The following is an 18152-nucleotide window of genomic DNA, read 5'->3' as shown; positions in this document are numbered from 1 at the left end:
GGAACTCTGCAAACCGAATGTACAACGTGAACAAAATGAACTCTGCGAACCGAATGAACAACGTGAACAAAATGAACTCTGCGAACCGAATGAACAACGTGAACTAAATGAACTCTGCGAACCAAATGAACAACGTGAACTAAATGAACTCTGCGAACCGAATGAACAACGTGAACAAAATGAATTCTGCGAACCGAATGAACAACGTGAACAAAATGAACTCTGCGAACCGAATGAACAACGTGAACAAAATGAACTCTGCGAACCGAATGAACAACGTGAACAAAATGAACTCTGCGAACCGAATGAACAACGTGAACAAAATGAACTCTGCGAACTAAATGAATAACGTGAACAAAATGAACTCTGCGAACCGAATGAACAACGTGAACAAAATGAACTCTGCGAACTAAATGAACAACGTGAACTAAATGAACTCTGCGAACTAAATGAATAACGTGAACAAAATGAACTCTGCGAACCAAATGAACAACGTGAACAAAATGAACTCTGCGAACCGAATGAACAACGTGAACAAAATGAACTCTGCGAACCGAATGAACAACGTGAACTAAAGGAACTCTGCGAACCGAGTGAACAACGTGAACTAAATGAACTCTGCGAACCGAATGAACAACGTGAACTAAATGAACTCTGCGAACCGAATGAACAACGTGAACAAAATGAACTCTGCGAACCGAATTTACAACGTGAACAAAATGAACTCTGCGAACCGAATGAACAACGTGAACAAAATGAACTCTGCGAACCGAATGAACAACGTGAACTAAAGGAACTCTGCGAACCGAATGAACAACGTGAACAAAATGAACTCTGCGAACCGAATGAACAACGTGAACAAAATGAACTCTGCGTACCGAATGAAGAACGTGAACTAAATGAACTCTGCGAACCAAATGAACAACGTGAACTAAATGAACTCTGCGAACTAAATGAACAACGTGAACAAAATGAACTCTGCGAACCGAATGAACAACGTGAACTAAAGGAACTCTGCGAACCGAGTAAACAACGTGAACTAAATGAACTCTGCGAACCGAATGAACAACGTGAACTAAATGAACTCTGCGAACCGAATGAACAACGTGAACAAAATGAACTCTGCGAACCGAATGAACAACGTGAACTAAATGAACTCTGCGAACCGAATGAACAACGTGAACAAAATGAACTCTGCGAACCGAATGAACAACGTGAACTAAAGGAACTCTGCGAACCGAATGAACAACGTGAACAAAATGAACTCTGCGAACCGAATGAACAACGTGAACAAAATGAACTCTGCGAACCGAATGAACAACGTGAACTAAATGAACTCTGCGAACCAAATGAACAACGTGAACTAAATGAACTCTGCGAACCGAATGAACAACGTGAACAAAATGAACTCTGCGAACCGAATGAACAACGTGAACAAAATGAACTCTGCGAACCGAATGAACAACGTGAACAAAATGAACTCTGCGAACTAAATGAATAACGTGAACAAAATGAACTCTGCGAACCAAATGAACAACGTGAACAAAATGAACTCTGCGAACCAAATGAACAACGTGAACAAAATGAACTCTGCGAACTAAATGAATAACGTGAACAAAATGAACTCTGCGAACCAAATGAACAACGTGAAAAAAATGAACTCTGCGAACCGAATGAACAACGTGAACAAAATGAACTCTGCGAACCGAATGAACAACGTGAACTAAAGGAACTCTGCGAACCGAGTGAACAACGTGAACTAAATGAACTCTGCGAACCGAATGAACAACGTGAACTAAAGGAACTCTGCGAACCGAATGAACAACGTGAACAAAATGAACTCTGCGAACCGAATGAACAACGTGAACTAAATGAACTCTGCGAACCGAATGAACAACGTGAACAAAATGAACTCTGCGAACCGAATGAACAACATGAACTAAATGAACTCTGCGAACCGAATGAACAACGTGAACTAAATGAACTCTGCGAACCGAATGAACAACGTGAACTAAATGAACTCTGCGAACCGAATGAACAACGTGAACTAAATGAACTCTGCGAACCAAATGAACAACGTGAACTAAATGAACTCTGCGAACTAAATGAACAACGTGAACAAAATGAACTCTGCGAACTAAATGAACAACGTGAACTAAATGAATTCTGCGAACCAAATGAACAACTAGAACTAAATGAACTCTGCGAACCGAATGAACAACGTGAACAAAATGAACTCTGCGAACCGAATGAACAACGTGAACTAAAGGAACTCTGCGAACCGAGTGAACAACGAAAACTAAATGAACTCTGCGAACCGAATGAACAACGTGAACTAAATGAACTCTGCGAACCGAGTGAACAACGTGAACTAAATGAACTCTGCGAACCAAATGAACAACGTGAACTAAATGAACTCTGCGAACCAAATGAACAACGTGAACAAAATGAACTCTGCGAACTAAATGAACAACGTGAACTAAATGAACTCTGCGAACTAAATGAACAACGTGAACTAAATGAACTCTGCGAACCGAATGAACAACGTGAACTAAAGGAACTCTGCGAACCGAGTGAACAACGTGAACTAAATGAACTCTGCGAACCGAATGAACAACGTGAACAAAATGAACTCTGCGAACCGAATGAACAACGTGAACAAAATGAACTCTGCGAACCGAGTGAACAACGTGAACTAAATGAACTCTGCGAACCGAAAGAACAACGTGAACAAAATGAACTCTGCGAACCGAGTGAACAACGTGAACTAAATGAACTCTGCGAACCAAATGAACAACGTGAACTAAATGAACTCTGCGAACCAAATGAACAACGTGAACAAAATGAACTCTGCGAACCGAATGAGCAACGTGAACAAAATGAACTCTGCGAACCGAATGAACAACATGAACTAAATGAACTCTGCGAACCAAATGAACAACGTGAACTAAATGAATTCTGCGAACCAAATGAACAACGTGAACTAAATGAACTCTGCGAACCGAATGAACAACGTGAACAAAATGAACTCTGCGAACCGAGTGAACAACGTGAACTAAAGGAACTCTGCGAACCGAATGAACAACGTGAACAAAATGAACTCTGCGAACCAAATGAACAACGTGAACTAAATGAACTCTGCGAACCGAATGAACAACGTGAACTAAATGAACTCTGCGAACCGAATGAACAACGTGAACTAAATGAACTCTGCGAACTAAATGAACAACGTGAACTAAATGAACTCTGCGAACCAAATGAACAACGTGAACTAAATGAACTCTGCGAACCGAATGAACAACGTGAACAAAATGAACTCTGCGAACCAAATGAATAACGTGAACAAAATGAACTCTGCGAACCAAATGAACAACGTGAACTAAATGAACTCTGCGAACCGAATGAACAACGTGAACAAAATGAACTCTGCGAACCGAATGAACAACGTGAACAAAATGAACTCTGCGAACCAAATGAATAACGTGAACAAAATGAATTCTGCGAACCAAATGAACAACGTGAACTAAAGGAACTCTGCGAACCGAATGAACAACGTGAACAAAATGAACTCTGCGAACCGAATGAACAACGTGAACTAAAGGAACTCTGCGAACCAAATGAACAACGTGAACAAAATGAACTCTGCGAACCAAATGAACAACGTGAACTAAATGAACTCTGCGAACCAAATGAACAACGTGAACAAAATGAACTCTGCGAACCGAATGAACAACGTGAACAAAATGAACTCTGCGAACCGAATGAACAACGTGAACAAAATGAACTCTGCGAACCGAATGAACAACGTGAACTAAATGAACTCTGCGAACCGAATGAACAACGTGAACAAAATGAACTCTGCGAACCGAATGAACAACGTGAACTAAATGAACTCTGCGAACCAAATGAACAACGTGAACTAAATGAACTCTGCGAACCGAATGAACAACGTGAACTAAATGAACTCTGCGAACAAAATGAACAACGTGAACAAAATGAACTCTGCGAACCGAAAGAACAACGTGAACTAAATGAACTCTGCGAACCAAATGAACAACGTGAACTAAATGAACTCTGCGAACCAAATGAACAACGTGAACTAAATGAACTCTGCGAACCGAATGAACAACGTGAACTAAAGGAACTCTGCGAACCGAATGTACAACGTGAACAAAATGAACTCTGCGAACCGAATGAACAACGTGAACAAAATGAACTCTGCGAACCGAATGAACAACGTGAACTAAATGAACTCTGCGAACCGAATGAACAACGTGAACAAAATGAACTCTGCGAACCGAATGAACAACGTGAACAAAATGAATTCTGCGAACCGAATGAACAACGTGAACAAAATGAACTCTGCGAACCGAATGAACAACGTGAACAAAATGAACTCTGCGAACCGAATGAACAACGTGAACAAAATGAACTCTGCGAACCGAATGAACAACGTGAACAAAATGAACTCTGCGAACTAAATGAATAACGTGAACAAAATGAACTCTGCGAACCGAATGAACAACGTGAACAAAATGAACTCTGCGAACTAAATGAACAACGTGAACTAAATGAACTCTGCGAACAAAATGAAAAACGTGAACAAAATGAACTCTGCGAACCAAATGAACAACGTGAAAAAAATGAACTCTGCGAACCGAATGAACAACGTGAACAAAATGAACTCTGCGAACCGAATGAACAACGTGAACTAAAGGAACTCTGCGAACCGAGTGAACAACGTGAACTAAATGAACTCTGCGAACCGAATGAACAACGTGAACTAAATGAACTCTGCGAACCGAATGAACAACGTGAACAAAATGAACTCTGCGAACCGAATTTACAACGTGAACAAAATGAACTCTGCGAACCGAATGAACAACGTGAACAAAATGAACTCTGCGAACCGAATGAACAACGTGAACTAAAGGAACTCTGCGAACCGAATGAACAACGTGAACAAAATGAACTCTGCGTACCGAATGAAGAACGTGAACTAAATGAACTCTGCGAACCAAATGAACAACGTGAACTAAATGAACTCTGCGAACCGAATGAACAACGTGAACAAAATGAACTCTGCGAACCGAATGAACAACGTGAACTAAAGGAACTCTGCGAACCGAGTAAACAACGTGAACTAAATGAACTCTGCGAACCGAATGAACAACGTGAACTAAATGAACTCTGCGAACCGAATGAACAACGTGAACAGAATGAACTCTGCGAACCGAATGAACAACGTGAACTAAATGAACTCTGCGAACCGAATGAACAACGTGAACAAAATGAACTCTGCGAACCGAATGAACAACGTGAACTAAAGGAACTCTGCGAACCGAATGAACAACGTGAACAAAATGAACTCTGCGAACCGAATGAACAACGTGAACAAAATGAACTCTGCGAACCGAATGAACAACGTGAACTAAATGAACTCTGCGAACCAAATGAACAACGTGAACTAAATGAACTCTGCGAACCGAATGAACAACGTGAACAAAATGAACTCTGCGAACCGAATGAACAACGTGAACAAAATGAACTCTGCGAACCGAATGAACAACGTGAACAAAATGAACTCTGCGAACTAAATGAATAACGTGAACAAAATGAACTCTGCGAACCAAATGAACAACGTGAACAAAATGAACTCTGCGAACCAAATGAACAACGTGAACAAAATGAACTCTGCGAACTAAACGAATAACGTGAACAAAATGAACTCTGCGAACCAAATGAACAACGTGAAAAAAATGAACTCTGCGAACCGAATGAACAACGTGAACAAAATGAACTCTGCGAACCGAATGAACAACGTGAACTAAAGGAACTCTGCGAACCGAGTGAACAACGTGAACTAAATGAACTCTGCGAACCGAATGAACAACGTGAACTAAAGGAACTCTGCGAACCGAATGAACAACGTGAACAAAATGAACTCTGCGAACCGAATGAACAACGTGAACTAAATGAACTCTGCGAACCGAATGAACAACGTGAACTAAATGAACTCTGCGAACCGAATGAACAACGTGAACTAAATGAACTCTGCGAACCAAATGAACAACGTGAACTAAAGGAACTCTGCGAACTAAATGAACAACGTGAACAAAATGAACTCTGCGAACTAAATGAACAACGTGAACTAAATGAATTCTGCGAACCAAATGAACAACTAGAACTAAATGAACTCTGCGAACCGAATGAACAACGTGAACAAAATGAACTCTGCGAACCGAATGAACAACGTGAACTAAATGAACTCTGCGAACCAAATGAACAACGTGAACAAAATGAACTCTGCGAACCAAATGAACAACGTGAACTAAATGAACTCTGCGAACCAAATGAACAACGTGAACAAAATGAACTCTGCGAACCGAATGAACAACGTGAACAAAATGAACTCTGCGAACCGAATGAACAACGTGAACTAAAGGAACTCCGCGAACCGAATGATCAACGTGAACAAAATGAACTCTGCGAACCGAATGAACAACGTGAACAAAATGAACTCTGCGAACCAAATGAACAACGTGAACAAAATGAACTCTGCGAACCGAATGAACAACGTGAACAAAATGAACTCTGCGAACCGAATGAACAACGTGAACTAAATGAACTCTGCGAACCAAATGAACAACGTGAACTAAATGAACTCTGCGAACCGAATGAACAACGTGAACAAAATGAACTCTGCGAACCAAATGAACAACGTGAACTAAATGAACTCTGCGAACCAAATGAACAACGTGAACAAAATGAACTCTGCGAACTAAATGAATAACGTGAACAAAATGAACTCTGCGAACCAAATGAACAACGTGAAAAAAATGAACTCTGCGAACCGAATGAGCAACGTGAACTAAATGAACTCTGCGAACCGAATGAACAACGTGAACTAAAGGAACTCTGTGAACCGAATGAACAACGTGAACAAAATGAACTCTGCGAACCGAATGAACAACGTGAACTAAATGAATTCTGCGAACCAAATGAACAACGTGAACAAAATGAACTCTGTGAACCGAAAGAACAACGTGAACTAAATGAACTCTGCGAACCGAATGAACAACGTGAACTAAATGAACTCTGCGAACCAAATGAACAACGTGAACTAAATGAACTCTGCGAACCGAATGAACAACGTGAACTAAAGGAACTCTGCGAACCGAATGAACAACGTGAACAAAATGAACTCTGCGAACCGAATGAACAACGTGAACAAAATGAACTCTGCGAACCGAATGAACAACGTGAACTAAATGAACTCTGCGAACCAAATGAACAACGTGAACTAAATGAACTCTGCGAACCGAATGAACAACGTGAACAAAATGAACTCTGCGAACCGAATGAACAACGTGAACAAAATGAACCCTGCGAACCGAATGAACAACGTGAACTAAATGAACTCTGCGAACCAAATGAACAACGTGAACAAAATGAACTCTGCGAACCGAATGAACAACGTGAAGAAAATGAACTCTGCGAACCGAATGAACAAAATGAACAAAATGAACTCTGCGAACCGAATGAACAACGTGAACAAAATGAACTCTGCGAACCAAAGGAACAACGTGAACTAAATGAACTCTGCGAACCAAATGAACAACGTGAACTAAATGAACTCTGCGAACCGAATGGACAACGTGAACAAAATGAACTCTGCGTACTAAATGAACAACGTGAACAAAATGAACTCTGCGAACCGAATAAACAACGTGAACGAAATGAATTCTGCGAACCAAATGAACAACGTGAACAAAATGAACTCTGCGAACCGAATGAACAACGTGAACTAAATGAACTCTGCGAACCGAATGAACAACGTGAATTAAATGAACTCTGCGAACCAAATGAACAACGTGAACAAAATGAACTCTGCGAACGAAATGAACAACGTGAACTAAATGAACTCTGCGAACCGAATGAACAACGTGAACAAAATGAACTCTGCGAACCGAATGAACAACGTGAACTAAATGAACTCTGCGAACCAAATGAACAACGTGAACTAAATGAACTCTGCGAAACGAATGAACAACGTGAACTAAATGAACTCTGCGAACCAAATGAACAACGTGAACTAAATGAACTCTGCGAACCGAATGAGCAACGTGAACTAAATGAACTCTGCGAACCGAATGAACAACGTGAATTAAATGAACTCTGCGAACCAAATGAACAACGTGAACAAAATGAACTCTGCGAACGAAATGAACAACGTGAACTAAATGAACTCTGCGAACCGAATGAACAACGTGAACAAAATGAACTCTGCGAACCGAATGAACAACGTGAACTAAATGAACTCTGCGAACCAAATGAACAACGTGAACTAAATGAACTCTGCGAACCAAATGAACAACGTGAACTAAATGAACTCTGCGAAACGAATGAACAACGTGAACTAAATGAACTCTGCGAACCAAATGAACAACGTGAACAAAATGAACTCTGCGAACCGAATGTACAACGTGAACTAATTGAACTCTGTGAACCAATTGAACAACGTGAACAAAATGAACTCTGCGAACCGAATGAACAACGTGAACAAAATGAACTCTGCGAACCGAATGAACAACGTGAACTAAATGAACTCTGCGAACCGAATGAACAACGTGAACAAAATGAACTCTGCGAACCGAATGAACAACGTGAACAAAATGAACTCTGCGAACCGAATGAACAACGTGAACTAAATGAACTCTGCGAACCAAATGAACAACGTGAACAAAATGAACTCTGCGAACCGAATGAACAACGTGAACAAAATGAACTCTGCGAACCGAATGAACAACGTGAACAAAATGAACTCTGCGAACCAAATGAACAACGTGAACTAAATGAACTCTGCGAACCGAATGAACAACGTGAACAAAATGAACTCTGCGAACCAAATGAACAACGTGAACTAAATGAACTCTGCGAACCGAATGGACAACGTGAACAAAATGAACTCTGCGAACTAAATGAACAACGTGAACAAAATGAACTCTGCGAACCGAATAAACAACGTGAACTAAATGAATTCTGCGAACCAAATGAACAACGTGAACAAAATGAACTCTGCGAACCGAATGAACAACGTGAACTAAATGAACTCTGCGAACCGAGTGAACAACGTGAACAAAATGAACTCTGCGAACCGAATGAACAACGTGAACTAAAGGAACTCTGCGAACCGAATGAACAACGTGAACAAAATGAACTCTGCGAACCGAATGAACAACGTGAACTAAATGAACTCTGCGAACCGAATGAACAACGTCAACAAAATGAACTCTGCGAACCGAATGAACAACATGAACTAAATGAACTCTGCGAACCGAATGAACAACGTGAACTAAATGAACTCTGCGAACCGAATGAACAACGTGAACTAAATGAACTCTGCGAACCGAATGAACAACGTGAACTAAATGAACTCTGCGAACCAAATGAACAACGTGAACTAAATGAACTCTGCGAACCAAATGAACAACGTGAACAAAATGAACTCTGCGAACTAAATGAACAACGTGAACTAAATGAATTCTGCGAACCAAATGAACAACTAGAACTAAATGAACTCTGCGAACCGAATGAACAACGTGAACAAAATGAACTCTGCGAACCGAATGAACAACGTGAACTAAAGGAACTCTGCGAACCAAATGAACAACGTGAACAAAATGAACTCTGCGAACCAAATGAACAACGTGAACTAAATGAACTCTGCGAACCAAATGAACAACGTGAACAAAATGAACTCTGCAAACCGAATGAACAACGTGAACTAAATGAACTCTGCGAACCGAATGAACAACGTGAACTAAAGGAACTCTGCGAACCGAGTGAACAACGTGAACTAAATGAACTCTGCGAACCGAATGAACAACGTGAACTAAAGGAACTCTGCGAACCGAATGAACAACGTGAACAAAATGAACTCTGCGAACCGAATGAACAACGTGAACTAAATGAACTCTGCGAACCAAATGAACAACGTGAACTAAATGAACTCTGCGAACCAAATGAACAACGTGAACAAAATGAACTCTGCGAACTAAATGAACAACGTGAACTAAATGAATTCTGCGAACCAAATGAACAACTAGAACTAAATGAACTCTGCGAACCGAATGAACAACGTGAACAAAATGAACTCTGCGAACCGAATGAACAACGTGAACTAAAGGAACTCTGCGAACCAAATGAACAACGTGAACAAAATGAACTCTGCGAACCAAATGAACAACGTGAACTAAATGAACTCTGCGAACCAAATGAACAACGTGAACAAAATGAACTCTGCAAACCGAATGAACAACGTGAACAAAATGAACTCTGCGAACCGAATGAACAACGTGAACTAAAGGAACTCTGCGAACCGAGTGAACAACGTGAACTAAATGAACTCTGCGAACCGAATGAACAACGTGAACTAAAGGAACTCTGCGAACCGAATGAACAACGTGAACAAAATGAACTCTGCGAACCGAATGAACAACGTGAACTAAATGAACTCTGCGAACCGAATGAACAACGTGAACTAAATGAACTCTGCGAACCGAATGAACAACGTGAACTAAATGAACTCTGCGAACCAAATGAACAACGTGAACTAAAGGAACTCTGCGAACTAAATGAACAACGTGAACAAAATGAACTCTGCGAACTAAATGAACAACGTGAACTAAATGAATTCTGCGAACCAAATGAACAACTAGAACTAAATGAACTCTGCGAACCGAATGAACAACGTGAACAAAATGAACTCTGCGAACCGAATGAACAACGTGAACTAAAGGAACTCTGCGAACCAAATGAACAACGTGAACAAAATGAACTCTGCGAACCAAATGAACAACGTGAACTAAATGAACTCTGCGAACCAAATGAACAACGTGAACAAAATGAACTCTGCGAACCGAATGAACAACGTGAACAAAATGAACTCTGCGAACCGAATGAACAACGTGAACTAAAGGAACTCCGCGAACCGAATGATCAACGTGAACAAAATGAACTCTGCGAACCGAATGAACAACGTGAACAAAATGAACTCTGCGAACCAAATGAACAACGTGAACAAAATGAACTCTGCGAACCGAATGAACAACGTGAACAAAATGAACTCTGCGAACCGAATGAACAACGTGAACTAAATGAACTCTGCGAACCGAATGAACAACGTGAACTAAATGAACTCTGCGAACCGAATGAACAACGTGAACAAAATGAACTCTGCGAACCAAATGAACAACGTGAACTAAATGAACTCTGCGAACCAAATGAACAACGTGAACAAAATGAACTCTGCGAACTAAATGAATAACGTGAACAAAATGAACTCTGCGAACCAAATGAACAACGTGAAAAAAATGAACTCTGCGAACCGAATGAGCAACGTGAACTAAATGAACTCTGCGAACCGAATGAACAACGTGAACTAAAGGAACTCTGTGAACCGAATGAACAACGTGAACAAAATGAACTCTGCGAACCGAATGAACAACGTGAACTAAATGAATTCTGCGAACCAAATGAACAACGTGAACAAAATGAACTCTGCGAACCGAATGAACAACGTGAACTAAATGAACTCTGCGAACCGAATGAACAACGTGAACTAAATGAACTCTGCGAACCAAATGAACAACGTGAACTAAATGAACTCTGCGAACCGAATGAACAACGTGAACTAAAGGAACTCTGCGAACCAAATGAACAACGTGAACAAAATGAACTCTGCGAACCGAATGAACAACGTGAACAAAATGAACTCTGCGAACCGAATGAACAACGTGAACTAAATGAACTCTGCGAACCAAATGAACAACGTGAACTAAATGAACTCTGCGAACCGAATGAACAACGTGAACAAAATGAACTCTGCGAACCGAATGAACAACGTGAACAAAATGAACTCTGCGAACCGAATGAACAACGTGAACTAAATGAACTCTGCGAACCAAATGAACAACGTGAACAAAATGAACTCTGCGAACCGAATGAACAACGTGAACAAAATGAACTCTGCGAACCGAATGAACAAAATGAACAAAATGAACTCTGCGAACCGAATGAACAACGTGAACAAAATGAACTCTGCGAACCAAATGAACAACGTGAACTAAATGAACTCTGCGAACCAAATGAACAACGTGAACTAAATGAACTCTGCGAACCGAATGGACAACGTGAACAAAATGAACTCTGCGTACTAAATGAACAACGTGAACAAAATGAACTCTGCGAACCGAATAAACAACGTGAACGAAATGAATTCTGCGAACCAAATGAACAACGTGAACAAAATGAACTCTGCGAACCGAATGAACAACGTGAACTAAATGAACTCTGCGAACCGAATGAACAACGTGAATTAAATGAACTCTGCGAACCAAATGAACAACGTGAACAAAATGAACTCTGCGAACGAAATGAACAACGTGAACTAAATGAACTCTGCGAACCGAATGAACAACGTGAACAAAATGAACTCTGCGAACCGAATGAACAACGTGAACTAAATGAACTCTGCGAACCAAATGAACAACGTGAACTAAATGAACTCTGCGAAACGAATGAACAACGTGAACTAAATGAACTCTGCGAACCAAATGAACAACGTGAACTAAATGAACTCTGCGAACCGAATGAACAACGTGAACTAAATGAACTCTGCGAACCGAATGAACAACGTGAATTAAATGAACTCTGCGAACCAAATGAACAACGTGAACAAAATGAACTCTGCGAACGAAATGAACAACGTGAACTAAATGAACTCTGCGAACCGAATGAACAACGTGAACAAAATGAACTCTGCGAACCGAATGAACAACGTGAACTAAATGAACTCTGCGAACCAAATGAACAACGTGAACTAAATGAACTCTGCGAACCAAATGAACAACGTGAACTAAATGAACTCTGCGAAACGAATGAACAACGTGAACTAAATGAACTCTGCGAACCAAATGAACAACGTGAACAAAATGAACTCTGCGAACCGAATGTACAACGTGAACTAATTGAACTCTGTGAACCAATTGAACAACGTGAACAAAATGAACTCTGCGAACCGAATGAACAACGTGAACAAAATGAACTCTGCGAACCGAATGAACAACGTGAACTAAATGAACTCTGCGAACCGAATGAACAACGTGAACAAAATGAACTCTGCGAACCGAATGAACAACGTGAACAAAATGAACTCTGCGAACCGAATGAACAACGTGAACTAAATGAACTCTGCGAACCAAATGAACAACGTGAACAAAATGAACTCTGCGAACCGAATGAACAACGTGAACAAAATGAACTCTGCGAACCGACTGAACAACGTGAACAAAATGAACTCTGCGAACCAAATGAACAACGTGAACTAAATGAACTCTGCGAACCGAATGAACAACGTGAACAAAATGAACTCTGCGAACCAAATGAACAACGTGAACTAAATGAACTCTGCGAACCGAATGGACAACGTGAACAAAATGAACTCTGCGAACTAAATGAACAACGTGAACAAAATGAACTCTGCGAACCGAATAAACAACGTGAACTAAATGAATTCTGCGAACCAAATGAACAACGTGAACAAAATGAACTCTGCGAACCGAATGAACAACGTGAACTAAATGAACTCTGCGAACCGAGTGAACAACGTGAACAAAATGAACTCTGCGAACCGAATGAACAACGTGAACTAAAGGAACTCTGCGAACCGAATGAACAACGTGAACAAAATGAACTCTGCGAACCGAATGAACAACGTGAACTAAATGAACTCTGCGAACCGAATGAACAACGTGAACAAAATGAACTCTGCGAACCGAATGAACAACGTGAACTAAATGAACTCTGCGAACCGAATGAACAACGTGAACTAAATGAACTCTGCGAACCGAATGAACAACGTGAACTAAATGAACTCTGCGAACCGAATGAACAACGTGAACTAAATGAACTCTGCGAACCAAATGAACAACGTGAACTAAATGAACTCTGCGAACCAAATGAACAACGTGAACAAAATGAACTCTGCGAACTAAATGAACAACGTGAACTAAATGAATTCTGCGAACCAAATGAACAACTAGAACTAAATGAACTCTGCGAACCGAATGAACAACGTGAACAAAATGAACTCTGCGAACCGAATGAACAACGTGAACTAAAGGAACTCTGCGAACCAAATGAACAACGTGAACAAAATGAACTCTGCGAACCAAATGAACAACGTGAACTAAATGAACTCTGCGAACCAAATGAACAACGTGAACAAAATGAACTCTGCAAACCGAATGAACAACGTGAACTAAATGAATTCTGCGAACCAAATGAACAACGTGAACAAAATGAACTCTGCGAACCGAATGAACAACGTGAACTAAATTAACTCTGCGAACCAAATGAACAACGTGAACAAAATGAACTCTGCGAACGAAATGAACAACGTGAACAAAATGAACTTTGCGAACCGAATGAACAACGTGAACAAAATGAACTCTGCGAACTAAATGAACAACGTGAACTAAATGAACTCTGCGAACCGAATGAACAACGTGAACTAAATGAACTCTGCGAACCGAATGAACAACGTGAACAAAATGAACTCTGCGAACCGAATGAACAACGTGAACAAAATGAACTCTGCGAACCGAATGAACAACGTGAACTAAAGGAACTCTGCGAACCAAATGAACAACGTGAACTAAATGAACTCTGCGAACCAAATGAACAACGTGAACAAAATGAACTCTGCGAACTGAATGAACAACGTGAACTAAATGAATTCTGCGAACCAAATGAACAACGTGAACAAAATGAACTCTGCGAACCGAATGAACAACGTGAACTAAATGAACTCTGCGAACCGAATGAACAACGTGAACTAAAGGAACTCTGCGAACCAAATGAACAACGTGAACTAAATGAATTCTGCGAACAAAATGAACAACGTGAACAAAATGAACTCTGCGAACCGAATGAACAACGTGAACTAAATGAACTCTGCGAACCGAATGAACAACGTGAACTAAATTAACTCTGCGAACCAAATGAACAACGTGAACAAAATGAACTCTGCGAACGAAATGAACAACGTGAACTAAATGAACTCTGCGAACCAAATGAACAACGTGAACAAAATGAACTCTGCGAACTAAATGAACAACGTGAACTAAATGAACTCTGCGAACCGAATGAACAACGTGAACTAAATGAACTCTGCGAACCGAATGAACAACGTGAACAAAATGAACTCTGCGAACCGAATGAACAACGTGAACAAAATGAACTCTGCGAACCGAATGAACAACGTGAACTAAAGGAACTCTGCGAACCAAATGAACAACGTGAACTAAATGAACTCTGCGAACCAAATGAACAACGTGAACAAAATGAACTCTGCGAACTGAATGAACAACGTGAACTAAATGAATTCTGCGAACCAAATGAACAACGTGAACAAAATGAACTCTGCGAACCGAATGAACAACGTGAACTAAATGAACTCTGCGAACCGAATGAACAACGTGAACTAAAGGAACTCTGCGAACCAAATGAACAACGTGAACTAAATGAACTCTGCGAACCGAATGAACAACGTGAACAAAATGAACTCTGCGAACCAAATGAACAACGTGAACTAAATGAACTCTGCGAACCAAATGAACAACGTGAACAAAATGAACTCTGCGAACTAAATGAATAACGTGAACAAAATGAACTCTGCGAACCAAATGAACAACGTGAAAAAAATAAACTCTGCGAACCGAATGAGCAACGTGAACTAAATGAACTCTGCGAACTGAATGAACAACGTGAACTAAAGGAACTCTGCGAACCGAATGAACAACGTGAACTAAATGAACTCTGCGAACCAAATGAACAACGTGAACTAAATGAACTCTGCGAACCAAATGAACAACGTGAACTAAATGAACTCTGCGAACCGAATGAACAACGTGAACTAAAGGAACTCTGCGAACCGAAAGAACAACGTGAACAAAATGAACTCTGCGAACCGAATGAACAACGTGAACAAAATGAACTCTGCGAACCAATTGAACAACGTGAACTAAATGAACTCTGCGAACCGAATGAACAACGTGAACTAAATGAACTCTGCGAACCGAATGAACAACGTGAACAAAATGAACTCTGCGAACCGAATGAACAACGTGAACAAAATGAACTCTGCGAACCGAATGAACAACGTGAACTAAATGAACTCTGCGAACCGAATGAACAACGTGAACTAAATGAACTCTGCGAACCAAATGAACAACGTGAACTAAATGAACTCTGCGAACCAAATGAACAACGTGAACTACATGAACTCTGCGAACCAAATGAACAACGTGAACTAAATGAACTCTGCGAACCGAATGAACAACGTGAACAAAATGAATTCTGCGAACCGAATGAACAACGTGAACAAAATGAACTCTGCGAACCGAATGAACAACGTGAACAAAATGAACTCTGCGAACCAAATGAACAACGTGAACAAAATGAACTCTGCGAACCGAATGAACAACGTGAACAAAATGAACTCTGCGAACTAAATGAATAACGTGAACAAAATGAACTCTGCGAACCGAATGAACAACGTGAACAAAATGAACTCTGCGAACTAAATGAACAACGTGAACTAAATGAACTCTGCGAACTAAATGAATAACGTGAACAAAATGAACTCTGCGAACCAAATGAACAACGTGAAAAAAATGAACTCTGCGAACCGAATGAACAACGTGAACAAAATGAACTCTGCGAACCGAATGAACAACGTTAACTAAAGGAACTCTGCGAACCGAGTGAACAACGTGAACTAAATGAACTCTGCGAACCGAATGAACAACGTGAACTAAATGAACTCTGCGAACCGAATGAACAACGTGAACAAAATGAACTCTGCGAACCGAATTTACAACGTGAACAAAATGAACTCTGCGAACCGAATGAACAACGTGAACAAAATGAACTCTGCGAACCGAATGAACAACGTGAACTAAAGGAACTCTGCGAACCGAATGAACAACGTGAACAAAATGAACTCTGCGAACCGAATGAACAACGTGAACAAAATGAACTCTGCGTACCGAATGAAGAACGTGAACTAAATGAACTGTGCGAACCAAATGAACAACGTGAACTAAATGAACTCTGCGAACCGAATGAACAACGTGAACAAAATGAACTCTGCGAACCGAATGAACAACGTGAACTAAAGGAACTCTGCGAACCGAGTGAACAACGTGAACTAAATGAACTCTGCGAACCGAATGAACAACGTGAACTAAATGAACTCTGCGAACCGAATGAACAACGTGAACAAAATGAACTCTGCGAACCGAATGAACAACGTGAACAAAATGAACTCTGCGAACCGAATGAACAACGTGAACAAAATGAACTCTGCGAACCGAATGAACAACGTGAACTAAAGGAACTCTGCGAACCGAATGAACAACGTGAACAAAATGAACTCTGCGAACCGAATGAACAACGTGAACAAAATGAACTCTGCGAACCGAATGAACAACGTGAACTAAATGAACTCTGCGAACCAAATGAACAACGTGAACTAAATGAACTCTGCGAACCGAATGAACAACGTGAACAAAATGAACTCTGCGAACCGAATGAACAACGTGAACAAAATGAACTCTGCGAACCGAATGAACAACGTGAACAAAATGAACTCTGCGAACTAAATGAATAACGTGAACAAAATGAACTCTGCGAACCAAATGAACAACGTGAACAAAATGAACTCTGCGAACCAAATGAACAACGTGAACAAAATGAACTCTGCGAACTAAATGAACAACGTGAACAAAATGAACTCTGCGAACCAAATGAACAACGTGAAAAAAAATGAACTCTGCGAACCGAATGAACAACGTGAACAAAATGAACTCTGCGAACCGAATGAACAACGTGAACTAAAGGAACTCTGCGAACCGAGTGAACAACGTGAACTAAATGAACTCTGCGAACCGAATGAACAACGTGAACTAAAGGAACTCTGCGAACCGAATGAACAACGTGAACAAAATGAACTCTGCGAACCGAATGAACAACGTGAACTAAATGAACTCTGCGAACCGAATGAACAACGTGAACAAAATGAACTC

Source organism: Ischnura elegans, chromosome X, assembly GCF_921293095.1.
Source record: "Ischnura elegans chromosome X, ioIscEleg1.1, whole genome shotgun sequence".
In the NCBI taxonomy this organism is placed as follows: domain Eukaryota; kingdom Metazoa; phylum Arthropoda; class Insecta; order Odonata; family Coenagrionidae; genus Ischnura; species Ischnura elegans.
This window is presented reverse-complemented; position numbering follows the sequence as displayed.